The sequence below is a fragment of the Buceros rhinoceros genome, unplaced genomic scaffold (genome assembly GCF_000710305.1).
Source record: "Buceros rhinoceros silvestris isolate BGI_N320 unplaced genomic scaffold, ASM71030v1 scaffold17806, whole genome shotgun sequence".
Lineage (NCBI taxonomy): Eukaryota > Metazoa > Chordata > Aves > Bucerotiformes > Bucerotidae > Buceros > Buceros rhinoceros.
In genome coordinates this window covers 130,406-158,278 of record NW_010418466.1, presented here as the reverse complement: position 1 = coordinate 158,278, position 27,873 = coordinate 130,406, and the positions used below count along the sequence as shown (strand labels likewise).

The 27,873-nt window shown below is 39.0% G+C and overlaps 1 protein-coding gene across 1 annotated transcript in view; it reads right to left on the bottom strand.

The window, feature by feature from the left end:
• The window catches only part of DPYD (dihydropyrimidine dehydrogenase), a 166,389-nt gene that overhangs the window by 12,169 nt on the left and 126,347 nt on the right, over positions 1-27,873 (bottom strand). The window lies entirely within an intron of this gene.

Sequence of the window (27,873 nt, the reverse complement as noted above, 5' to 3'; positions counted from 1 at the left end):
TTTCGCAAAAAAATGCTCATTAAAAATACTTTTACAGACCCTCAGATGTTTCTAAAAAAAAAAAAAAAAATCACACCTGACTGTAGTTTCATGTTTGCAGTCCAAAGCTTACCTAACTGGTGATCTTTTCATAGGACTGCCACTTGTTGGATAACCTGTGTACTCACCTAACTCATACTAAAACAAATGCAGAGGAAAGGGAGAACAAAGGCCACAACGGGATATATAGGGTGCAAAAGCTACTGGGGAAGAGAAGACTTGTAAGTTTTTCCTGTATTGCTTTACCTGCATGTGAAAGTAACTCTTATTGCTGTGAAACGGTTTTGTTCCCTGTGTTAAGAGCCATTTTTCAATACAGCTGGCCTGCAGATCGTACAAGTGAGGCAATAATAGACAGCTTAACCGATGAGGAGTGGAGGACAAATGGCAATGCTGTAGATCTGTCTCACCTGCCAGTATCTTATGCCACCATTTTTTGCCATTCTTGATTTTTTTCCTCGAACTCCCAAAGTCCTTATTGGCTGATATTTATTTATAGTTGTTAATAGTGCACATTTATACAGAAGCCATAGAATATAGACAGGGATACGCTCACAGCCAATAATAGCAACAAATACCTCTCAATTAAAAGAAAGCAGCAAAAAGCATCTTCTCGTTATCAAAGAATATCTTCTCACTGCTGTATGAACTTTTGGGCAGCACAAAAAAACCAGCCTAGCTGACACAGAAGTTAAAACATTTTTTCCATGCATATGCAACGATCTATCACGCTTTTTTAACATTGAAAATTTCTTTTTAAACCCATGATATTCTCAAAGTATGCTAATTAATAATTACATGCTAAAATGGAATGAATTTCTCTAAGAAAACAGACCAGATCCAAAGAGTCCTTAAAGGAAGGAGGTAGAACTGGAGCATGTAAAGCAATCCATGTTCCCTCCATCCTCAGGCATAGATGGCAGCAGACTAATCTTTCTCCACTTTGAGACATACTGGACTGGAAAACTTCAATAACATCACGTTAGTGTCAACAATAAAGCAGGATTGCACTTTGAGGAGCGCTGTTCCAAGTAGGGAAGGTTTAGGGCCTTTTTATATTACTGAAGCGGCAAAAATCTATTTCATTAGATCATAAGATCAGGACTCAGCTGTAAGAAAGCTTAGGATTTTTTCATAAGTAACCCGATATGAGACAAGTTTCTTAAATCTAGAGATATAAGAATCAAGTTACTACAATACAAGAAGTAAAAAAAAAAATCATCTTAGTTTTAACAGTTTCAGTGAAGAAAACGAAAACATTCTCTCAGTGAATTCAAAAGGTTTGCAAGCCAAAAAGCAAATAGACAAAATCCTGAAATGTTTGCATTTCAAAAATCTCAAGTTATTGAGTACTTTCTTGATCTCTATTTCTAAAAAAACCCAAAAAACCAAAACCATGACTCAGTTGCTGAACATCTGACTTTCAAAATATCACTGATCTATAGCTGGATATTGACAAAACTAAGGTTAGAAAATACTAGCGTGTACTGAACTTCAAGACCTTTTGAACGCTGTGCTTCCTGGGGAGACGGGCATATCAGCTTGTGAAGAATGAATAATGGATATCTTAAGAGGCTGCCAGAAATACTTAGTGCTATTGAAAGTACAATATGTAAAATGCATTAAAAAATTATTTTTAAAACTGCATAGGTTTTTTCTATGTATATATTGCAAAATCATCTACGGCAAGAAGAGTGCCTCAGAAAGCTCTCAGTCACAGCCTACAGGCAGAGAAGAGAGCAATGCAACTCCTTCTATTGAGGTATCCAGAAACCAGCTCAGAGGCCTCAGTTTACCCTTGGGAGAAAAACTCTTATCATTAGCGAGACGAGCAGCCTGCATTAACGACAATTTCCTTTCTACCTACCATCTAACCCCATTCAAAACCAAAGAGAAATCCTCGCAAATAATTTTTTCCACTGAGTTTTGCTGCTTTTATCATCTCTTAACGTAAATGATTTTGTCTCTAACACCATCAGTAATTTAGCTCCCATAGGCTAAAGTAAGAGCAGAATTAAGGGGATGTTGTAATGTTCACGGTTCAGGTTTATCACTACTTCAGTGTCTCTGAAATCAAAGAGCTGGATTAACAATGCATTGGATTCAATAATGTTTAGCCTGGCTGATACGTCCAAAAAAAGCTTAAGAGGATACGTGGCATTTTCTGCTATTTATTTTACTATTTGCATTTTGCCGAAAATTCCAAGAAAACAAATATTACAATATTTACACTAGAAGGAAACACAGGGGATTTTTCTCTTACACCTATAAACACCAAGAACAGTTTCAAGCTCTGCTAAGCATCTGCTGGAAGTTGTACTGGATTCTGACGTATCTCCTTTTGCTGTTTAATTTTTGCCATTATAGAGAGTCTGCATACTTCTCAAAGCCACTAGGCTAGCTAAGAAAGAGGCAGACAAACAGAGGAAGAGATCAAGAACTGATAAGATCCACTTCACCGTTTCACAATAAACAGCCACCCCACAGAAGTATGCTTTACAGACAGATCAAATATTGATAAATAGCCAACAGCCTCTCAGCAGAGAACACTTGACAAAAAAACAGCTGTAAAGGAAAAATGCAGTTTCAAGCAAATGATTTTAGAGAAGAAATAAAATTTAAGAAACCCCAGTCATCTACAAAAGACACAACTTCAGTCAAAATAACGAACCAAGAGAAATGGCCTTTGAAGATAAATCAGAGAGATCCTTTAGCAAAAGGGAATTCACACACTAGTTCAAAATAGCCAGGAACCACCCAAGAAAGAAAGCTTACAAAAATATGATGTCTTTCCTTTAGGTTTTAGACTGAGGCCAATGATAGTCAGTTCTCTGCTTTCCAAATCCACCTGCAAGCCACCTAAAAGGCTTTTTTGATTTATTACTTTGTATTTCTTGTCCTGAAACTCTCTTTCACTAAAGCAGGCCTCCTGTCTTTAAATAACCTACATGAAAATTTAGTGATAACAATTATTTCCTTCATCTGCACTGAAGAACAGCTCTTCTGAAGGGCAACCGAGAGGAGGCAGCCTAGAAAGACAATCCTACTGGTGTTTGGATGCACTCCGCTCACCCATATACAAGCAGAGGGCTGTGCCTGGCCCCCCACCTTCTGCAGGCAAAGCCATGGACATCCTCATCCTCTGTCCTTCCACCTGCTGCTGCCAGGGAACAAGCTTCTGAAGCAACCGATATCCAAACCACACAATGAAGCCTCAGGGGCTGTGGAAAACAGCATTTACTAAGAATAGAGAAAGTAGAAACCATGAAAATAACTTCTTGCATGACAGATCTAGTTCAGCTTTGCAAAAGCTCATCTAGACAGTCCCAGTCTGCATCAGGTACAGTATAAAAAGCAATTCATCCCTACTCCAGACCCTCTGGTTTGCTAGGCCCTGCCCTTCATCTCCAGATGATCCAGCTATCTCCCTGTAAGCATCGCTCTCCTAGCAGGAAATGCTCTTTCCTTCTTTCTTTTATTAGCTCCTTACAGCCCCACGGGTTATACCTCAAGCATCAGTGTCTCTCCCATTCTGACATACCATATACTGTTCAAAGTTATTAGCCACTATAACAGCAGCTTCGGAAAACATAGACTTTAACCTCCCACATTTATATCCTTTATATATACATACAAATACACGTATGCATATACATATATACGAGGAAAAAAAGAATCGCCTGCTTCCTATCAAGATCTTGTACTCTTTGTTCTCACAATAATAACGCATATTAATTTAACTGGCAGCATTAAGTCCCTGTCTCCATTTAGAGAGACAGAATTTAGATCCTCTCAGATGAAACAAGAGTTGCTGAACAGTTAGAGTCAATTTGTCATATATACAAAGGGATGCATACACAGCGTAAGGGATTGGCATGCAGAGCAACACACCTAGTCCACTTGGTTCCTGCACCAAATAAATCAGGGCACATCAACCAGCTAAGTCTGAAAAGGAAACAAATACCGCTGCTATTACTGTAACTACTCGCCTGGGCTGGAAAGGAAAGCTAAAGCGGGAGTGGATGCACAGCATACCTCTCTTGCCTATTTTTATCAAATCCTCTCTCCCGAGAAACAAGAATGCCTCCTGAACCTGAACTCACTGTTTGGATTACTTAAATCTGACATGTTTGGGCAGATTTGCAGTTTCAAATGAACTTCTCAGCCAGTCTTAATAACTGACATACAAAAGAAACCCTCGTGCTTGGTAAGGGTCAAACGCAGTTTTCACTGGCAGCTGACTGAAAACAAATCCCCAGACAAGAAGAATGGAGCTGAAGTATAAGCATACAGCAGCCGACAGGGACAAAACTTACTAGAGCATTGTGAAGTTCTCTGGTTTTCCTTACATGAAATACTGAAAAATTTGTTTTGCTTCCTTTTAATTGTAATACCACCATGTTTTGGAAAAACTTAAGCTGGGATTGATGAGCGGAGATCTTACAAGCAATATTCCCTGTCTTTGCATTCTTAGCAGCTGCTATCCTGGAGGAACAGAGTTTTCAAGATGAGAAACTGGCTGAACTGTTTTTAACAACCCCTTGCATTCAGGTAAAAATGTAAAGTCAGGCTGGTGAATGCAATTCATGTTTGAATATACCAAGAACTATTTTTTTTAAAGCCAAGACACTCTATTTTGACATTTTTTGTAATGAATCTTACACTTTTGTTTCAAAATTACATTACATTTATAACTTTATCCAAACTGAACTCAAAAAAAGCCAAATAAAATTGGATTTACTGGCTACGCACATCACTTTTCCTGCCTTTTAAAACTAGCAAACCAAAACCAACATCAAATCCCACTCTGGAATTTATGGGATTTTTATTAAAAAAAAATTCTCATGTCAAACGAATCTGGAGCATTAGGTAGAAATGGGAAGGGAGGTCTTTCCACCTTTTGCCATATCCATGAAAACCTCACGTTTCAGAGTTAAACAAGATTTTGAAAAATTACATTTACAGGGAAACCTGTTTTTCTGCACTTCCCAGCCTCCATGACACAATCTGCCAAGGACAGGGGGCCCAGGAGAGCCCGGGACCAGGCAGAAAGCTTTGAACAGTCAGAATCTACTGAGAATGAGTAGGAAGAAAATACACAAATCTCATAAGAAACTTGATGTGGGCAGAAAACCCATATGATCAGCTGTGCATCTGCTCTGGTGGCCATGCAAGTCTCCTGCAATAATACCTGAGAGGCTAAGCCCAGACCAGCTGAGACCTAGCCTGGTAATCAGCGTAACAAAGTTGAACACAGCCCAGGAATGAGGCAGCACATGTTCTGCACCAGCAGTACCTCACCTCTGGCCAGCCTGAATAACAAGTTGTGTCCACTCATGTGCCCTGGGCAAAAGAGCCATGGAAGGCTGATGGGCAGGAACGGATACAGATCATAGAGAGGAACTGACATGGTCTGCTAATTTTTTTTTGTTAACGATATCTGTTTATATGGTTATCTAACCAAAGAAAAAAGGGTTATAAGGGTTATTTCCTTAAAAAGATGTGCTAAAGTAAAGACACAGCTAAGAAAATTGCCCTTTAAAGGTAAATTATTAAATCTACCATTTACCTTCTGAAAGGGTCCCTGTGGCTCTACAGAAGAGAGCACCTTTTGCTCCATCTCCCTGCCCTTTTAGGCACTGAGCATTCTAACTCGCTCCTTGCGTTACCATATAAAAATATTTCAGATGTAACACTTCTGATAGCACTTCACACTCGCCCAGAGACTTGCAGCTACAGGTACCATATGGTCAGAGCGTGACTACGAAGGTGCATGGCAGAGAATAGAGAACATACTGTAAATTCCGAGTGCATCAGAAATGGAACAGAAAGCCATTGGTATCTAAAGAGTCACTCTACTTTTTTAAAGGTTTGATTCTGAAAGACTAAATGCCCTGTAAAGTTGTGAATGCTCTGCAGGTGCTCAGCTTCTCTCAAGGTCAGTCCATTAGTGATTAACACATTAGTAAATACTTTCGAGGCTTGTATTTTTAAAGGATCTCTCTCATTTTGCTGCAGATTTTTTTTTTTTTAAATGGTGGCAGCTTTGTTACTTCCTGTTGCGAGGTTCAATAGAATATGTTTTCTAGGTGGTTGATTTTTTTTTTTGTTTGCTATGTATGTCGATGGAGATAAGTGTTTTAATTACTTTTTTAATGTCTATGCTTTTGTATTTTCTTTCTCTCTCTGTTTATTTCCTGCTGTTGAGATTACTGCCTCATCTCCACAGCAGGTGGCTCTTTCAAATTTGTTTTCTTTGTAAGCCCGGTAGATTTATTTTGTAATACAACTGCTCCTTTTTGCTGTTTTTTATTAATGATTTCTTTATTTTGGAATAGGTACACTTGCAAGGTTTATAGGATTAATTCCCTAATGACGGCTAAAGGCCTCGTTCATAGAGGAAAAAAGGAAAAAAGGTAAAAAACCTGCAAGACACTTGGGTTAACGTTTTCTTGCCCTCAAGTTAGAACGAACACTGCGCACAGCACTGAGAAAACATCCTTCACATCTGTCAGTAATAGCCATACACAATTGCTGCAGTGCATTCTAAGTTCAATAGTGATGTCCATTCCATCATGACTTTTAAAAACATCTGAATAAGTAGCTGAACCTGGAAGTTCTAGGCCTCTGCAGGTCTCACACCTCACTTTGCCGCTAAATTAGACACAAAGACAAGGATTTGACTGTTGCAAATGGTACTGAAATAACAGGAATGAGCAGTCAGAGCAGCCAGAACTAAATCTGTTATAATCCACTTTCTCTTTGAAGGCAATTTACAATCACAATTTAGATGTAGCCAAAGTTTCACAGGAGCTGAAATATCCAGCGAATATCAGAAACTGCAGATGGGAATCACAGGCAGAGTCGAGAATCAATCCATTTGAGTGATGCAGTTAGGATTATGATCACACCATCGGTGTTTTATGTTCTGAGCTTGGATTACAAAACACTGCAGCCTTGTAGTCTGTCCTCACAGCATTTAGTAATCCAATGATCAGATTAGATTGACAGCTAACCAGTTGACCAAAACGTCCAAAGGTAAACCTCATTAGCTCCATCAAATACAGAGTCCACCCCTAATTTGGTTATATTTTAATCTGAAGAGCTCTTCACAAGGCTTTAGCCTACACTCCACAGCTTACTTCTAGTCTTAATTGCTCTTCTTAATTTTATTACAGTCAACATATGGGACCTGAACTTCAAATATTTTTGGGGTAACGCTCAAGTGTGACTATGGTAATGTAGTTTAGTGAAAATCATCAGTGTTTCAAGATGATTAAACAAGGATCTGGATAAATTACGTGGTGGTTTTGCAATTCTCAGTAAGCACTATAAAGATTTTCAACTCCTCGCTGACTGGAGCACTTATCCACTAAAAGCACTCTTTCAAAACGCATACCTCAGAACTGAGGCATACGGTATCACTAGGTGTTTTTAAAACACAATTCTTTAAAGGACACACTAGAAGAAGCGATGCTAGGCCAGACAGAGACACACATCTCCCTAAATTAAGGAACAGATGGTAATTCTAGCCTTTCTCCTCAGGTTGGGCACTTGATACTTAATGCTGCCCATAGTTGAAGTAATAGTCGAATTGAGGATGCTGGGAAGTTAGAGAGTAGTTGGGGTGGAAGGACTTGCTGAAATGCGAAGATTATTATGAAGTAAACCTCATCATAGAGAAGGATGAAATGGAGAAGCCTGCTTACCTTCCCTCTGGGTTCTGTTCTGCCTGGTATAGTTTATTGCAGGACTTAAAGCTCTGAAACAGTTTGCTATGAATCTTGATTTGTAGAACATAAGAGTTCTGTAAATTGTAATACAGCATAACTGAAGAAACATGTACTGTAAAAAATAAAGTGGAATATTGCTGCAAATCTTTCTTGCCATGTCACCCTCCTATGTCATCTCAGTAACATTTATTAAGCTGGCAACAAATCTGAAAAGGTCACTAGCAAAATTGCATTTAAGTAGTCTCAGTCAAATCCACCCCTAACATAAGAATATACCATTCCACCCCGCAAAAGAGCTTGCCCCAATCTTCTCACAATATCGCTGAACTGGATTTTTAGTCCTTACTGGAGTTTGGTCACTTCTCATCACTCGCATAAGTTGTCATTATTCAGGAGCATCCTTGAAATGTCACAGCAGGGACGCTGAAGTTTAAGATCTGACATGTTAATGTTGTCAGTTCCTTTCCCTCTTCCTTCTACAAGCTTGTTCCTATCACTGACATGCCAAAGGAAAGACACAGGGAGTCTGTGTTTCCTCTAGACACCAGCCAGATACTATTTGTCAGCGTGATATGCTGCACCACGCTGGAGAAGAAGCTGACCCCAGTGCTTAGTCTTGCTCAGTAAATGGTGCTGAAGTGGCCGCAAGAGCAAGATCACCTCCGTGGAGACTGTCTATCAGTAACTTGTACACACAAAAAATATATCATCTCAGAAACCATACGTCACAGGAAGGAGATTTTTGTAGAGTATAGAAAAATCTAAATATGTAGGAGTGAAAGCAAAATAAACTGGATGGAGAGACTGAGAGCAACAGACTCATAAAAAGAAAGCAGAAAATATTACGATAGAAACAATGTCTTTCCCCAGGCAGATTCATTATAACTTACCTGTTTAATATGTCTGGTTTATAGGTAGTCATGCTTGCATATTGGAATAATCAATGAAAATGTACAAAGTGAAAATCAAATGTTAGCACAGAGATCTCTTCACGTTAATTTTTTATTTCAAAAAATTGGAAAAAATCTTGAAAAGCTGGATCAATAGAAGCTACATAAGGTAAATATGCAGCGCATGGATAAAATGAGAACAATACCGATGGAAAACATTGACAGAGAAAAAACCCACAAATACTTAGTTGGATTACAAAGAAAAAGAAATACACTGTTGCAGAGCAGCAAAAAAAAAAAAAATCTCAAAGGCAGTAAATTCATCCTATGGAAATATATGAGGAATACTTAAGTCATTCATATTCTGGAATAATACCTTCGGTCAGATCTCAGGCACAGCAGAGCAAGGAAGTTGCAGTGAGGTGTACTGAGCCAACAACAACTCATACTAGCTAAAATCTTCCTGTAATTTTGATATAACAGTAATACAACAGCTGACAGGTGATATTCAAGTGTTACAAATATAAGCACTGGTTTTTATAATACTGTTTCCTGAATTTGATGAAATAGAACAGTAAGATTCTTAGCGATATCCAACTAAAGACATTTCTCCTAAACCCAGAACTATTATTCTGTTGCATCATACTTCGACAGCTTCCACTCTATTTGAATATAGCGACTATGAAACAGTAGGCTGGGTCAATTGCAGCTTTGCACCTTATATTAAACTTGTAAAATCTTCCCTATCCAGGAGGAAAATCCCACATATCAAATACTACTTGTGAAATATAGGACTTCCTGGTTATTCCTATTTTTAAAATGTAACCAGGATTCACCCAAACCTTTTTTATTTTTAAATGTGAGTCTTTAGTGTAAACCAGCAATGTCTTCCAAATGCTACTGAATAATTACTGCTCTATCTGAAATTTCTTTGTTAAACATATTATATTGTCTAATCTTAAATCTTAGAATATTAATACGCTGGTTTTGTCCACATGGAATAACAAAAAGATGCTGTAAAGCTTATTCAGTAATTACTCCTGTATCATTCCGCCTACACTGCAGTTTTTAATCACTTCAGGTAAACCATCTCTACATATATTTTAAAATGATGCCTTAGAAAAAGACTTCTAAGCATTATTCATTTCTCTGCAGCACAGATCTACAACTGAAAACCTATCATCAGTGCATCCTGATGAAAAGGTAATAATTAAATCTTTTTTCCCCTTCTTCTACAGCACATTATTTGACCTATGATAAAACAACCTATCAAATTTCCATTTATTATTTCTACCTGAAGGGTTTTGTCAGCTCACACAAACATAAATCTCCATTTGTCAGATTTAAACTGTACCTGTCCCAGCTGCTATGAGGGTTCATAGCTCTTGTCCCTTAAAAATTACCGAAGAGCATCAAGCAACATAACCCCCCTCCAGCCTTCACTGACCCTTGCAATCAATAATATTTGTAACCTGTACGCGCACAGTTAAGTAGAACGAAGCCATGCACTATCCCAGCTAACCACATTGAGCTGTGATACTAAAATCTGCTCCCTTGTGTCTCCTGTGATCAATTCTAATCTCTGGACCAAGAATGAAAGAATGCAGCCCCTTGTTTCCAAATTCATCTGAAACGGATGTTATAGATTTGTAGGTCTGCACAGGAGCTGTGGATTTAACACAACCAGCAGTTCAAGGAAAGAACACATCTCAGCTATCATTCATCCTCATTATCCTCAGTGTATTTGGGATCTTCAGATGACAAGACAAAACACAGGAAAATGCAGATGTACTGACTTAAAGTAAGCTCATTTTGCTAAAATACTGCTGGTAAGGTGGAGGTCAGTCGTTCCATTATGATTACTTTGTGTAAAGGCTTATAAATAGACTGCCAATATTTGTTCCTTCTGGAAACGTCTCATACGAGTAAATTAAACAGAAATTCCCTAGAAATAGCAAAAGTTCTGCTCTGTTAAAAAGAAACAATTACAGAAAGAAAGAGTAGTTCAGGTTTTTGATGATATTTGTTCTCTCACCTCCAAACTAATTTTATTTAAAAGAAGGCAAATTTGCCAGTCAATTAGTCTAATTAGACGGTGGTATCTGAATATAGAAGAGGAAGAAAGCAACTTTAGAAAGCTACTCCGGTAGAAAAAATGCTTTTTGAATCTGTCACACTCCCAGAATACATGTTTGCAGAGCTCCCATAACTTCCTACGTATAGGTTAGCTGTACTGGCTCCTCATCAGCAGATCCAGTGCCATGAATCATCTATCAAAACACGGAGAAGACTTTCTTACTCATGTCTTTCAAGCAACATTCTGAGGAGACACTTTGAACATGATTATGCTCCAGCGTTCACTAACCATAAAGAAAAATAGCACACAGAGTTTTATAATTGCAGGTGAATAATAAGTATGCATTGTCAGAGGCTTTATCTTCTCCAGCTGTCACATGCTGTGTGTCACTACAGAGTATGCTGCACCAAACATGACATTCTTACAACATGCTGGAGGGTCAAAGAGCTTTCTCACTCAGGTCATTTACCCACTACACGTTGACGCCCTTACCCTTAAGCACATATTTCTATGCCTTTTCCTTTAAAAGCAGCTCTCGCAAGGAGTTTTAGGTAAACATCCTGTTAAAGTGGTATTTTCCTACCCAAGTAGATACCTGAGAAACATTAAACCAGCTATACGGCTACCCCCGTATACTTTCACATACTGGTAATAACTAAGCAAGGTCATACTTTGAACAGACCCTATTCCACAGGTCAACAACAGAAAAAAATCATAAATGGTCTAAGGGGTTTTTTAATCCATTAGTCCAAATCTGAATTCCTTTCCCAGCACCAGCGTATGTTGTATTTCACATGAAATTTTATTCAAAGACAGAGTGTTTTTAATAACTATACTATTTTTGTCAAGTGCCTGAGTTTTCCTTGGGTGTTTCACATACCGCTGACAAGGCATTAACTCTGGTAATTTGGGCCAGAAATATAACACAGTTGAACCTCAGATGCTCTAAGGATACTACGCAGAAAACAGAGAAATGATGAAGATCCTCAGATTGCCTCCTTAACGCCAAACAGTCGAGGACATGAAGTGAAACATTCTTACGGAAGATCGGGGTCAGGTACCTGGCGCGCGGCTGCAGAAATCCGCACAGGCACTCACGCAAGCTCCTTCCTCCTCTTAAGCTTATGGCTTAAGATCAGGTGGCTAAGTAAAAAAAGTAGGAAATTTATACTTAGGTTAAGCACCTCATTCCTGTGATGCTTAAAGAGTCAAAGAAACCAATGTCCCTTTTCAGTCCATGAAGAGAAGGCCATGTCCAGAGAGATGTCCATTTCAGAAAGTTAAAAACTAGATGCCTAAGATTGCCTGGAGCCAAGGGTGCAGATACTCCCAAGGGAGTGTGTGCCTCCCCTGGCACGGCACCCAACCCATGTCGATGCTAGCCCAGCCACACAAACGTACCAAGGAGAGAGCACAAGTCCTTCATCTCGTCTTGGTGCTTATTTTTGTATTTGCGGTACTACAGCAGGGAGATTCTTTCCCTGTGGAGTTTCAAACGGTAACAAAACCAAGAGCATCTGATCAATAAATAGCAAATCAAGTTACACGGTCCCAATAGGTCCCTCTAACAAGGAATTCTCTCTGAAATGTTCACGCTTGTCTAATGTTGCTGCTTTTAATCCTTTCACACCAGCGCTTGCATTAGTGCTAATGTAAAACAAATGAACATTTTATACAAAGATATCCACTCTCCCCAAGTAAAGGGGTTAATACCAAAGTAAGCTTTAGGAATGTAAATTATTTTCCCCGTGTGGCTGAAAAACTACATGAGTTATTCATTTAAAAATTATTAGCATATAAAATCATTATTATCTCTGCAGTTAATATACAGTTCACTGACAACCTTTTGAACCATAATAATTAAGAAAGGCAGCATCTTTAATGAAGTTACAAAACACACTGTTTATTAAATAGCACACTGTATCTTTAATTACTTCAAATATTATAATCCAATGAAAAATTATTTCATAAACCTCAAGACAAATTATGTCAGAGATGGAGTGTGCATTTTGTTCCTCTATGAATCCTAAACAACACTTTCAATTTGCTTACATGTTTCTGTTGTATGCAAATCTGCTCTTGAAATTGCTTTCAAGTGTCTAAATCCAATGCCACTAGCATAAATTTAAGATACAGTTTGTGCTATTCTTTCTTTTTAAAACAGATTTAATTTTTGTCAGATGTAGAATTTGTCAGTTCTAGTAAACGCAGCTTTTCCATTCCATCCTCAGGAGGTAAACTGACGATCGGTGTCTGTGGGGGTCCCAAAATCATGCTCATTGAAATAAAGACTGTTTGGGGGTCTGCTGCTGTATTTTACTATTTCACCGTTCTGTTCTGAGCTAAAGATAACTTTCGTTCAAAACCGTCAATGGTTTTGAGGATATGCCATAATACCGACAACCACATACTGAGATCATTTTAAATATTCCATCTGGGGTTTCTGGTTTGGTTTTTTTTTTTGTTTGTTTGTTTTTTTAAGTAATTTGTGTGTCAAGCCACTTTTTGCTGTATATCCAGTATCAAACCTACCTGCTCGATGTGCTGGCCACTATCTGACCAAGGCTGAATGCTGCACAATTAAAGAAATGGTTTAGCTGTTCACAGCATTAGGCCCTTCACTTCGTATCAAACACAGGATAAAGTCAGTATTAAAAAGCATTGACTTCTGCACCAAGTCAAAATTAATACATACAACTTCAATTATGACAACACTAACTTGCCACCGAATACTTTGACACTGTTTGGAAACCCTCGGTTTGCTATCAGATTTTCATGGGCTAATCAATGAGGCAGGAAAGCGCAGAGATTATCCTCAATTCCTCTACGTTAAAAAAAAAAAAAAAAAAAAAAAACCCTCGGTTTGCTATCAGATTTTCATGGGCTAATCAATGAGGCAGGAAAGCGCAGAGATTATCCTCAATTCCTCTACGTTAAAAAAAAAATAAATAAAATCTACATTCTATCTACGTCTTCTTCAGCAGAAATACTGCCCATTGAAATCATGGAGCAAGACTGAGGAGAAACAAACATTTTGTGTAATACTATAATAGTAAAACTGAATTTAAAAAAGCACCAAACTTTATTTTCTTAAAGCTTCTGCCATGAGTCTATAGCGTATAATAATATGTAATTATAAAAAACAACCATTGCTAGCATGTTATTTAGAGTGGAAACAAAAATATATGGAAGATCAAAATCTAACAAACATGCTTGCTTGCTGAATTAGTACAAAAACTTCCAAACATCGATGTTCAAAACCTGACTGGATACGGTCCTAAGCAACCTGCCCTGTGCAACAAGCTTTGAGCTGGCAGGCTAGACTAGACCATCTCCAAAGGTCCCTTCCAACTATTTTATGTTTCTATGAAATAATCCCTGGTTGAGGTCCTAAGCCATGGAAGGATTTCTGAATTACTTTAGCTGGGATTAGAAAATTCCACTAATACAGTTAGGTAAAAGAAAAAATTCCCTATTGGGGCATAGGTACCAGACACTCACAGAAAATTCAGAGAAATTCACAGGCTCTTCATGCTACTACTGGTTACTGAGCTCTCCTAGCCAGTGGCAATATCCTAGGAATCAGACCCTTTCTTCATCTACCCATGCTACAAAGAAACAAAGCTCAGGGATGGAGAACTAGAGAATAAGAGCTCTCACACAGGGTTGGAAAGTTAATTTTTGAAACTTCTGCACTCTAAAACCTTCTTCCATGCTTCCATTTAGTACTATACTTGTTTACAGAAACCACATCTTGCCACTCACGGTCCCTTTCGCAGTAAGTAATGGAGTTGGGCTTGTCTTATCCAACAAAAACACTCACTAAGCTTGTAAAACAGGAGTGTAGGAAAAGTTCAAGGACTTTAAATCAAAACCTGAATACAATTTAGACTCAGATGATTTAAGCTAGTATTTAAAAACATCGTCTTAAACATCAGCACCTACAGTCTTGGATATTTACAACATGTAAGAACAGTAATTCTACTGCTGATGTAATTTTCTAATAGGTTACAACTGATACTGGAGCTTCCTCAAAGTCCACGGAAAAATGCCACCATGCAGATGGAAAAATCTACGGATCCACCCCCCTAATAACAAAACTGTCTTTCAGAAGTTCAGCATCACCATATCAGTTATATCAAACCAAACCTTTCACAAACACTGTATTATTAACGATAAATTAATTTTGCCCCACATAAAATTAGGCTGTGCCTGCTTGAAGACTTGCCATAGAATAATCAGCCTAAAGGTTGAAGGCAAAACCACCTGTGTGAGAAGAGACTCGAATAAACAGAATCCTCTGCTAAAAAAAAAAAAAAAATAAAAAAATCTACCTCTGACTTCTGCATTCTGGTAACCACTGCTTTATTCCTGATTATAGACATGTGTAAGTAGAAAATAGCTATTCATCTATGCATTCAAATGCAAAATCAGATCTGTATGTTAAAGGTACAGCATGTATGATGAAAACTATCAGCTTGATAGCCCTGTACTGACAATCACCAAGCATATGCGCAGATACGGCTCCGCACCTGTAAGTACAGGTATTTCCAAAAGATCGTGCCCTCAAATTTTTGGAGGGAGGGATTAGGATTATAACACCTCTTGAATCTGCAATCAAATGCTGAGCAGATACATATTTAGGTATCAGACAGCTGCTTTTTTTCATGGCCATCTCCATCACCAATGTAACAGAAAAGAAAAAGCCATTTTTCGAAACTCGTAGCTCAGGAACAAAGTGATGAACTAAGCCACCTTTTAGAATATTTGAATGATGAAACTGTTGAAGGGGCAAAACCCTAAACTATTTCTAAATGCAGTCTTTGAAAGATAAAGAGAGATTACTATTGAGACACCATGGGGGAGGTCTAGGGGACTCTGCTATTCAATTATTTATCTGTTTACATACATACAGTACTGAAATAAAACGTCCTAATTACAGACATTTTACAGACCAGGGGAATATTAATTAATAAAAGATTACTTAAAAACTAAGATTACTTAAAAAACTGAAAAGATATTATCAGAATGATGCACTCAGCAAATGGAGCCATCAAAAAGATACCATAAAAGCAATGCTATCATGATATTGAAGAAGGAAGAAAACAGAGTATTTAAAATTTCTGAAGCCTTGTAATTAAATGTATAACAAATGCAGCATGCAGAATCTCTAGCTGTACTGCAAGAGCCATAAAATTGATAAAATTAAGGTAGTGGTATTACAGCAACACTGTCCCATTTTCATTGCATGTAGAAATGCAAATCAGTTCGGCAGACAGCAAGCTACGCTCTACGCTTGGCCGCGTGAGTTATTTCAATACCAATAGTAACAAATAGCACTTACTGTTTGTAGTGCTTTCTATTTTCAAGGTGCTATACAAACAGTCAATCCTCAAAACATCCAGTATCCAGGTAACAGATAAACATTTATCCATGCACTTTACAGATGTGCGAAGAAATTTGAGTGTTTTGCTGAGGACCGTACATTAACAGCAAGGTTGTGATGGCTCTTTGGCATTCACACAATAGAGTTTTAAAATGCTGAAACTGTGGATCTTTCATAACCAGAATCTTGATGGTCCAGGAAGCACGCTTACTATTTCCTGCCTATGACAGTGCTATTGCAAGCACTGTCTTAACAGTTACCTCCTTGCCACTGGGGCTGTGGAGGCACCCGGACCATCTGTGCCCAACACACGAATCGAGGTGCTGAAAGAAGTGGGCAATGTCCTCGGAAATGCCACTCTCTGTGGTCTTGGAGACTGGAGGTGCTCCCCAATGAATAGAGACGGGAATCGAGCCTCCAACACCAATCACTGTAAAACGCTTAGTTTTGCAATTATTTTCCTTTCCTTGTTTTAAGGAGCTGAATCATATCTACAGACCATGTCACATCACAGCTACTTTGCCAGTAGCCTATACAGAGTGGACACAGGTAGACTTGCACATAGTGGTGGGCAGCTGCCCCCCTTGTCTCTGGGAAACACATGTGAATGCTAATATTAAAAACCGAGGAATAACACGTTGTCAAAGCGTTATTCAGAGAGCAGCCAAAATTAGGACCTAATTAGATGGCCCCCTATTTTCCACGGACTCCACACAGAGCAGTAAGAGCTCAGCTGCAGAAGCAGAGCAGGAGGTGACTATTTAATGAATTGAACATTTCAATGAGATGGTCATTTGGTGTCAGCACAGACAATGGCAGCCTTCCTTCCTGATTACTAGTTTTCACTACCCGACTTTTTTTGGACTAATTATACATCTTCTCTTACCTGTCACTTAGCAACCTTAGCTGTGATTTCATTATGTTTTGAAAAAAAATACAAGAATATATTGGCTAACATAAGAATATGCTTTTTTTTTTTACTTGAATAAGTAATAAAAAATAATGTAAAAATCCTCAAAACACACACATTTCCCCATCTTGCAACTTATTACAGCTGACTAGTCAGGAGAGGTATTTATATAAATACTTCTTTTTTTTACATTAGCTCTTACTTGTTTGATACATCTGACAAATAATACCTTACAAAGAACAGAAAGGATCCAAATTCAGCCAAACACACCTATCATTTCTTTAATTTGCCTTTTTTCCCCTCTGTTTACATGTTCTTTTACATATATTTTTTCTTTCTTTTTACTTCTTTCAGTTCCATTTCCTTATAGATACATTTTTCTTGTTCACCTCCCCTTTATCTGCTATTTTTTTCCAACTCTCCCTCATTATTTGTAGGGTTTTCCCTTTCAGCCTTTCCTCTCCAGGCTCAGACCGCCACCATTGTCTTCGGAGCGCTGAAAGTAACAACGCTCAAACATCAATTGCCTTTGGGCCCAGAGATTTGTCAGCTACAAGATGCTTTGGAGAAAAGGTTTTCTTATAATTTAGTTATATCATTGCCAGGAGAACATCAAGCCTTTCAGGCTGGTACTTAAAAATACAGAAAATGTGCATTTAAAACAATCAAACTATACACTACTAACAACAAAAACATATTTCTAGCAAAGTAGTAATACGAGAACTAATATGTCGCATTTGATGATTTTGAACTTTTTCTATCTGTAGATCACTACAAGGGAATAATGGCGCTGTAGAACTGGCTCACTGAAGAAGTTATGATGTTTTAACAGCTGTATACAGCTGTGAAAAAGATACTCAGATAATTCTAGGGGGGGGGTCTTCGTAAAGCAAGGGCTTTGAGCAGCTTTTTCATGCTATGACTTTTCTACAATATTGTTGTAGAAAAAGTTGTTGTTCTGTGAGAATTTACATCACACTGAAGCTCATGCGCTGTTAAAGTGGTCTGTTGGCACTGTCTGTGGAGGCAAAGCCCGATTCAAGACTAAGGTCGCTACCTACACAGGAGGCAAGCTCCCCCTCAAACAAACCTTGTTTATCCATCAGTCACCGAGACAGGACACAGGGGATGGCGTGTGTAACAACTCCAGTCTGCATCAGAGCTGTGTAGACATAGCTATAAATGCCAATGGAATTACTTAGATTGTGTAAAGTGAAGTCGGTGCATAAGCTTTTGTGAGAACAAGGCCTGATGTTGGTTTTAACATAAAAACATTTTACACAACTCCTCCCACACTTCTTAAAACTGCATCCCTAATTATGGAGTGTGGAGATCTACTATAAGTGATTGATGTTGGTTTGTATGTTGTTATGGAAACAAACCAAGTAGGAGTCTCTGCTTTGTGTTTAGAATTTTTGAGTCAGATTTTACAGTAAATAACTAAGCTTTCCAGTGTACAAGCAACAACACCATATGGCCATTAGTCTCCACCCAAAGATTACGTCCTCACTTGCCACTACTTGTTAAAATTAAGGTTTTTCCAGGAATAGAGTAAAAATCAGTGGACCTGCTCCATCCTGTCACTGGTCAGTGAGCAACAAAACATGGTTGTCTCAATTACGGACAGCTTATAAGCTCAAACATTCGACAAAGTCCATCAAAACATTCATAAAAATAAGTAATGTTTACCTCAAATTTGAGCTGACAAATTCTACAGCTCTCGGGATAGAACACCTACCCTGGGGATGCTACAGGCATCACGAGGAATTTATGGAATGTAAGCGCCCATCAAAAGAATGACATATCTAAGTTAAAAGTTATTAATTTCTAAAGTATTATTTTGGTATCGAATATGCACGATGTGAGTACCTGCCAAACAAAAAGACAACCAGCATTACCCAAGAAACTTAATATTCAATAGACAGCGGTTCACAAAAAGGCAGTAAGGAGGATGAAAGGTGAAAGCCACATGAAGGAAGAAAACATCAAAGGAGTACGGTTTAGTAAGAAAATAATGTTGATTTTGCTTCTGTAGGAGTTAAATGACCTGGATAGACAACATCGCGATTCCTGTCCTAATCATTTCTGGTTTGTGCACATAAACTTGAGCACTGCATATCTGAATCCAGCCCTGCATTGTGGCCATCTCCACTCCCTGCACCTGACAGTGGGACTGACCACAGCTTTCCTCTGGGCATCCTCCAAAGACTATCATAAGTCCACAAGGAACCTCCCTGCCACCAAGAGGCACTACTGATTACCTTAATTTTTTTGTGCGCTCCTGGACAGGTTTCCAAGCAGATAAAAATGTTTTCCCCAGCGTCAACCAAAAAAGTGAAGGTGCACCCACTTCCTGATGCACCAAACATATCACTGTAAATGTAGTCATCACCCTTTCATACACCAGTGGAAGCCCAGTGGTTTCCAGCCTTGACCGCTACTTTGTCCCTTCTTGAAGTCACACCAGAAGCACTCCTGGATTTGCTCAAAGCGATGATTACAAGCCCAAACATACAATAATCATTACAGGTGGCTGTTACCTGGCTGCCAAGCAGTTACCAGACAGACCTCCGCTGGCCTCAGAGACATGCACATTGATCAGGTTAAAACCTGTCCTGCCACTAAGACCCATCAGCAAACCCCAGTGACAGAGGCTCCCTCATTTGGGTCCAATACACGTTCTCAAAGACACCACAAATCTGCCTTTATGATACTGCATTGGTTCCTTGTCAAAAAGCCAGCCGCTCCACCCCCACAGGGCATGACAACTTCCCTTACATCCCCAGGAGCTGGAGGAGGGGAATAGAAACCGCCCCAGCTCTGCTTCATCACCTCCTTATTCTGACTCTTGATTCTGCTGCTGATCCCAATTTTTCTTGCTTGTATTTTTGCTCTGAGGGAGCGTAATGTCATTCTGGTTCCTGACCAGGAGACACTTCTGCCTGGGAAAACACTAATAATGAGCCTCTTTTGACACTGGATATTTATGCTGCCCTATCGCCCTTTGTTGCATCCCTGGGTGATTTCTAACCAGGCCTTAATATGATCCCATTAGTTATCCCGCAGCTTTGGGGACATCTAATATACACCCTGTGTGAGCATGTACAGCTATAGTCCTCTGCTGCCCCTGCCTAACACTTCTTACTGCTAATTCAGATATCAGGCTGAGATCTGGCCGAGGTACTGGGCTTAAGTGGCTTAAATATCCTTCCTGGTGCACAGAATAACAGTTTGTCCATCACCTGAATAAGCAGAGCAAAGTGTCTTTACAACAAACAATTCAAGAGGACTAGGCAAAATAAGCACTAGGCTTTTGCTCAGGCTTGTTTGCCTGAACAGTATTTTACATCCTTTGGACCAAGTTTTTATTTCATATCAAAAAGGGGAGGAATGCCATTTAGATGGCACAGAAGGTGAAACACAGGACTTTACAGAGGCAGGTAATAAGAATATTATAAGGTGTTTCATAGGTGATATAATTGCAGTTATTTTTGATAATAAAAACCCATTGAAATTAGGATTTGAATTACACATAAACATAGCCATAGGACTGCGATTCTAAAATCTCATCTGACTACTCCATTCTCATCTAAAAGTGAAACCAGGATTGAATAACCAGCAGCCAATATTAGTGTTCTACAGTAAGAATAACTAATACAGAGGGAGTGAAATGAAAAGAGTCAGCAATGCATTTCCCCCCCAGCATATCAAGCAGGTTTTCATAAGGAAGCAGTGGTCATCAATCACTACCTCATTACCAACCTGTCATCTGGGTTTAGGCTAAATGTATTCTGGCTTGCTGCCATACTAAATGTTCAATGAAACATCCTTAAGGCTCTCTACAAGTTCAGCTGAAGTCGCACATGCTATACATCAAAGAGGAACATTAGCGTTATCATAGCTTAATAAATAGTGCCATTCTGGCAATGTAATCCTATGTTCAAGAGCTATCTTCCATTCCCAGTATTATACTGCTTAAGTAAACAATCTGCTGTCTTGTGTGAAGTTTATTTAGTGATAAATGCACATAAAGATAATTAGTCATACTGTTATAGATACACTTCCATTCCAGATGAAGAACACAAGCAAAAATAGCAGAGGATTTTAAAAGCACACAACGACATAATGAACTTTATCTTGAAGCATTAGTTCATAATTCTTGCCTATTGTAGTTTATTATCCAAGTTTCACTGCACTGGAAAACAACGATGACAGTTGAAGGACTCCAAATCAATGTCTTTTCAAAATAACACTGGCTTGAATATGGGACTTCTGCGTACACTGGGATGCAAAGGAGCCACTAAGATGACTGCAAAATACATTTCAAGAGTGTGAATTCTACTCACCTTGGGAATAACTCCTGACTTAAGCAAGGATACTTACAATTTGCCGTTCATTTCCATGCACCATTGGAGGACTAAGTCCTGATTTTGCTTTCAAATTAAAAAATGCCAGGAAAACATATATCTAGCAGAAGCTTCAACCTGAAAGCAAAGCCTAATAACGTTTTGAAGTGAATCAGTTTAATCACTTAAAATTATCTTAAAACAATGAAAAATCATCTAGAAATTTCAGAATACTTTTTTTGACCTTGTATAAAATCTTTCATTTGGAAACATTACATTTGTTATGCAATCAGGCCCTACTATTCCTTACATAAAATATGAGAAGTTATGTTCAGTCACAGATTTTCCAAATAACTTTTAGCACGTAGCAGGAAACCTGTCTTGACTAATAAGCTGGGCTTGTTCTAGGCAAAACACATTGAATTTAAAACAAGGTTTCAAGCCCTTATGTACGTCTGACACTGTTCCTTCCCATTGTGCATTAATCGAAATAAAACTGTAGCTGCACCAACCCTTGGCGTAAGTACAACTGATAAGGGAGAAAAAAACTCTCACGAGTCAGCGTCCTTCCTTTACTAATATAAACGTAAAGAAAAAGTTACATATCAAAGAGCGTTCCCCACATCACACTAAGTCAAGAGAAGTTGGCAACACTTTTCAACAAGAATAAGCATTACATGGTGTTTGCAGGGTGTCCTTCTTCAGAAGGGATGGCAGAAGATGCTGGTTTTATGCCTGCCCTGCACATCCAGCCAGTAACAATGCTGGATGCAGAGACCTCCCCTCATGTTCACTGAAGCACACATCCATGAGGAAAGGCAGTTCAGTTTTTCAGCTGAAGTTCTGACAGACTTGAGAGAAAGGCTGCTAAATGATTCTCTGCTCTGCAGAAGGCTTACAGCGTATATTGCTTGCTCAAACCAGGCTCTCCCTCTTCTGTTCTGTTGCCTCATGTTCTAAGTCACTTAACTAGAAGTTAGCCTTGGGACAAATTTGTCTGTCTGTGAAGTGTTAGCAAAAAAGACTGGATTTCCAGATATGTATACGGAGAATGAACTTGTCCTTTCAACTTTGAGTTGTCTCGTTTCTTCCTTGCCCATCCCGCAACCTTTAAGCTCTCTTGTACCTTTAAGGCAAGGTCTCTGCTACAAAACTTGAATAGCTGCACTTAGAAAAGGTGAGATGTCAAGAAGCAGTAGTTTCATAGCTCTGGATAAAGCTTTCCTTTTCCTATTTCTGCATACATACAAAGGGCCAGACATCAAAATTGATGTTAATATCGTGTAGTAATATAGCTTTAAAAGTTTACAACAATTTAAGCCATACATTAGTTGCAAAACACATGGCTTCCATCAACTACTTTAGTAATAATGACAGGGGAAACAAGATCAGAATCCTAAATGTTACACACTGTCAGGCTCTATATTTTCTTATCTCTTTTTTTACCAAGAAAAACTTTGTAAAAAAACTTTTTTTTTTTACTAAAAAGTATGAACAAAAATTACATGTTGCACTAGATCCTCAACAAAACCAAGACTGTTCTTATAGGACCATAGCACTAGATAGCTCTGACCTTAACTCTGACCTTAACTCTGTGGCATTTTATAGGTCTTCTACAACACTGTCAGTCAGCTTAATTCAGAAGTCAAAAGTACTCACTGAACACAACAACAATGAAAAAGAGCATTAAAATATGAGTTAATTAAAGGTGTACTATCATTTTCTTCTGTATTTGGTGCACAACAGAGAAAGAGGAAAACCTGTCCTTGGCTTTCTACGTACCTTCTTGCAGCAGTTTTGTCCTCTTTCATGCCTGATAGCTTATAGACTTAGTTGCCTGACAGCAGGATCTGGACCCTCCAGTGCAGCAATCATCAGATTTAAAATGCTCCTGACAGCTTTTGATTCTGAAGTTTCAGTTTGGTTTGTAGACTAAACTAGTGCAACATCCATGTTGCATTACTATAAATTCCGATTATCTAGTTCTTTAGGTTTCTTTGGTTTGCGGTTTTTCTTCCCCTCCATCTCCCCATAAATACACATGGGTCAAGATCCTGTGAGAACTCAGAAGACTTAGTGTCCAGCTGTTCTTCCATGTCTTCTCTAGGCCAACACCTGTTGCAGAGATACCACCAAGAGCTCATGGTTGGCAAGCTGCTCTAATGCCACTCAGCTTGTAGGCTGAAAGGTCACGCCTGTAATGTAGTCAGTTTGTGGCTTCCACATTAAAGAGAGGGAGTTGCTATCACTGCTGGATCTCTATCTTATGAAATCCAGTGACTGTAAAACCAGATGCCACTTTCATAATTGCTTTCACTCTCCAGTACATCTTAGAAAAATAACTTCTAGGGCCTGATGAAGGGATGAGCCAACCTCTTCACGAACAAGAGAACCTTCTAACTCAAAGCTATGACATTAGTTATAGGACATTAGAGTCAAGGACACTAAAGAACTGGCTGAAGACATGGACCGAGGGCAAGATTAATTTCCTCTTCTTTTTATTTCAGAGATACTATGAAAAGAGAATTGAAGATAGAGAGGCTTCTTTTCTACTCTCTAATTCCCACTATAGAGGCATCCAGTAAGATCTAAACAAGATGAAGAACAGAGCAGGAGAAACTGTCTGTGAAGAAAGCAAACACTACAAACGGAATCTAACAGGATCTTAAACAAAACTTTCAGTAAACAAAGACGACCCTAAGTAACTAAATACAATGCGACTACTACTTCATGTCCCTTCAACACTAAATTCTACAGGTGTAAAAACAGGTTCAAAGGATATAAATGTACATCACCCAATTTTACTAAAAATTGGTACACCTTATTAAAAACTTTACCAGGTTATATTTTCTTTACCTGGCAGGAAAACTTGTCCTTTTTCTGGCTGGTGTTTATACACACTTCAGTAATCAGTGCTGAACCCAAGAGGAAAATTATTTTAGATGCCTATTGTATTAGAACAGAAAAGTAAGAAAGTGGATAAGGTCATCATCATCATCATGGCTTGGCTTCGCGGACAAAGATAAGGCATACACAAGTAGTAAGTGTAGATTTATGGAACAGCATAGAACAGAATTTCTAAATATTCTCCATCGCAGTGAAGTGCTCTGCAGTCACTGACCTGGCAGAAGACGAGAAAATGGGAGAGCAGGCTGTATCTTCCCACTGTCCCATCTCACCTATTTCCAGAACTAGAGAAAAGGCAGCCCCCTCTACCACGGGAGTCAGGGTGATCCAAGTCGTCTGAACCCATGGTGCAGTTTCACGGGGGTGAGTCTGCACCATCATTAGCTCTATGTGATCTGAACTCCGTAGCCGCTCTGAGTAGAACTAAACGATCGACACTGGATTGACATACACAGACATGTATCACAGAAAGAATAAGGCCACTTCATAAACCAAGGACAATCTAGAAGATTTTACCCAGCAACTACAAGACTAGCCTAGAAGTGCACAGAAGTAAAACCTTGATCTGCAAGTCATTGTTCATTTTCAAACATGCAGCTTATGTAGGGAGAAGAGAATTCGACATTTGTTCATAAACACATTTATGGCAAATTCAACGAGCTTTAATGGCACTACCTTTGAATGACACTACAAATGAATTAATTTTCCTGATTTCAATGTTCAAATTGCATCAATATATTTTTTCCCGCTTTTATTTCTAAGAGAGAATCCTTTCTGCTCATATACACAGTTTGAACAGTTGTATATGATGCCAAATGCAAACATTTAAGGAAAGTTCCAGCATATTAAGTTTAACCCTCTTTTCTGTCTCAATGACAGATGAAAGAATTCCAGCTAGGTTGGTTTTATGAACCAGTCAAATGATTTGTATTCAGAGCAACATTAAAAATCCCCATGACAAAGTATACTTGAACAAAAATACCCTGCTTGTGACACATCCTTTACAAGTAATGTGTTTTCATTTTTCACATGTTGCATCTCATTTATTTTATTCAGGCACACACAGTTAAATCTACAAGATAAGGTAAGCTTCCAATACCTTTGAAATAATAAATCATTTCTTACAGATGTTTTCACCCACTGCAAGGTTGCTGCTCATTAATCATCAAACATTATCAGTATCTATCACTGCCCAGTGCTAAACAGGAAAAGCACCTCATTTTGAGTTTTGACTTTTATTCACCGGTTAGTCCCTGACCCCTACACTGCCACACGCTTATTGGAAATATGGAAACTCCTGCTGCATGGCAGATCTTACTACAAGGAGTTTTAGAAGGAGTGTTACACAAGCAGAGGCACGTTTTTATTTGAGAACTGAAGGAAACAAAGTCAAGCTGCTCTTCAAATTGGCAATGCAAATCCCATAACGTCGTCTTCAAACATGTAAGTAAAATGCAACCACGTAGGCAAACTATTTCTGGTCTAGATTTTTTCATATCTCTAATGGTGAAATAAATGTACCAGGCACTATGCAAGACATTTCATTTTTGATAAATTATCAAAATTTAATTTCAGAAAGCAGTATGTAGGATACAAAACATCTTTAACAGCATAATCCTGTGGGAAGATTTTTTTTAAAAATGGCGCAATGCGAGTATGACGTTATCTGATAAAAAATTTCACCTTCCTTGGGATCATTGAGAAATTGCGGGATTCATGCCAATAGTGAAAACAAAATTTGCACTATTTAATTTGCTATTCTGGTTTTACACATCTTTTTCAAAATACTGGAATAGAAATTATATTTGGGGAACCAGTACAAATTTCAGGAGAGGAAAGGGAAGAAGATTTCTGTAGCTCCAAGAGCGAGACTGAATGCCTGCCAGCAATAACACAGTTCAGCTTCTCCGCAGCACTTTTACAGTACTGAGAACTTTTATAGCCCTTTTAGTGCTAAGTTTCACTATTCTCATATGATATAGAGAGGAATAAAGTCAGCCAGAAGGCCAATAGCCAGAGCCCAAATCTCACTCTCAGCAGAGCATCACACCACACTGCTTCCCTCCAGTGATATACTAGAGCACATGCTTTATATTTTTGTTACTAACCAAGTGAAAAATTAAAGGCTTCCAGTTAAAAACAACTAACATCTCCTGCTACAGCTGCAATTCACTCAACTCTCCTTTAACTAAACATTTTGTTTGCATATTCTATAGTTTTCTGAATGAACATTGAACACCACACTTGTAACTAGATTATTCACTCGGCAAGGCTGATTAAACACGTTCCATTCTTGCGAGCATGGCAGGTCTACAGAAGTGACTGAGTGACGACGTGTGCTTTCGATGCCTCAGTACAATAAAGGGCACATTCAGCACACGCAAAGGCCCATATCTGCATTTGAAAAATAAGAAACCAACTTCCCAGTGTAGCAGGTGTATTAAGACTCTTATGTCCCTATGATTTAAAAAGTGCTAAGATTTCAAAACTTTACTTAATTTTATTGGGCTTTCCAGAAAAAGCTGTGCACAAAGGTGGCAGGGATTGTAACAATGACGGGTGATTTCTCCAGATTCTGTCTACTGGGGGAAGGAAATCAGGTTTTTTACTGCAAATTAACTCTAAGCTTTACTATCAAGCAGCTAGTACAGCAACAAAACAGGCAGGAACTTTATTCCAGTGATTAGTACAGACACCACAACCAAGTACCTTAACGCTTCCTGCACAGAAGGGCCACTGTGTCTACCTCCCTCAACTCTACAAATTTATTTCTGCTAGGAACAGGCAAGAACTCAAACTCGGAATGTAAGGAGATAAACAGGCAATTTAACAACCCATAATCTAGGACAGCTTCAGGATCTGTCTGTAGTAGCCTTGAACTCAAGCTAACCACACCGACCCCTGGAGTAGCATGCCATGCCTGCGCTCCCGTGCTGAGCTGTGGAGGAGGCTGCAGCAATCTGTCTCAGCTATCACCTCGGCCTCCAGCATGGAAGAACTCTGCTAGCCTGCCAGGGCCTTCCCAAGCTTTGTATGGAGCACAGGGGGATAGGCCCCCTTACCAAGGGAGGATCAAATACATTAAAACTGCCTAAAATCTATTCCAAATAGGTGCCACAATGGTTCATGTTTTGGACTTTCCCTTTTTCCTCAGCCACCACGAGTGGTTCTTCTACAGCACAGTTGCAAGAATACCACATTCTGGTCCCACAAGCAACATAAAGATCATCATCATCATGGCTTGGCTTCACGGATGAAGATTTGGGAAGGGCTTTCCCCACGCTCACTGCAAGCGCACTGATGGCTGAAAAGGCCAATGCGGGATAGGCAAGCCCGGTCGCAAAAAGCACAGCGGAAGGTCTCCTTGGGTGGTACAGTCGAGGCACGGTTCTTTCTGCGCTGTCTCTTCTCCTCGAGACTGGTTCTACACATGCTCTCAAAGGAGACACAGCAGCGTTATGTATGGTGTGTCTCCAGATCCCACGATTGGAGGCCAGGGTGGACCACTGATGGTGGTCAATGTGGCCAAACAGCAGCTATTTGGTCACACAAGTATGTAAAATCTTCTTGGCATTGAAGCAACCC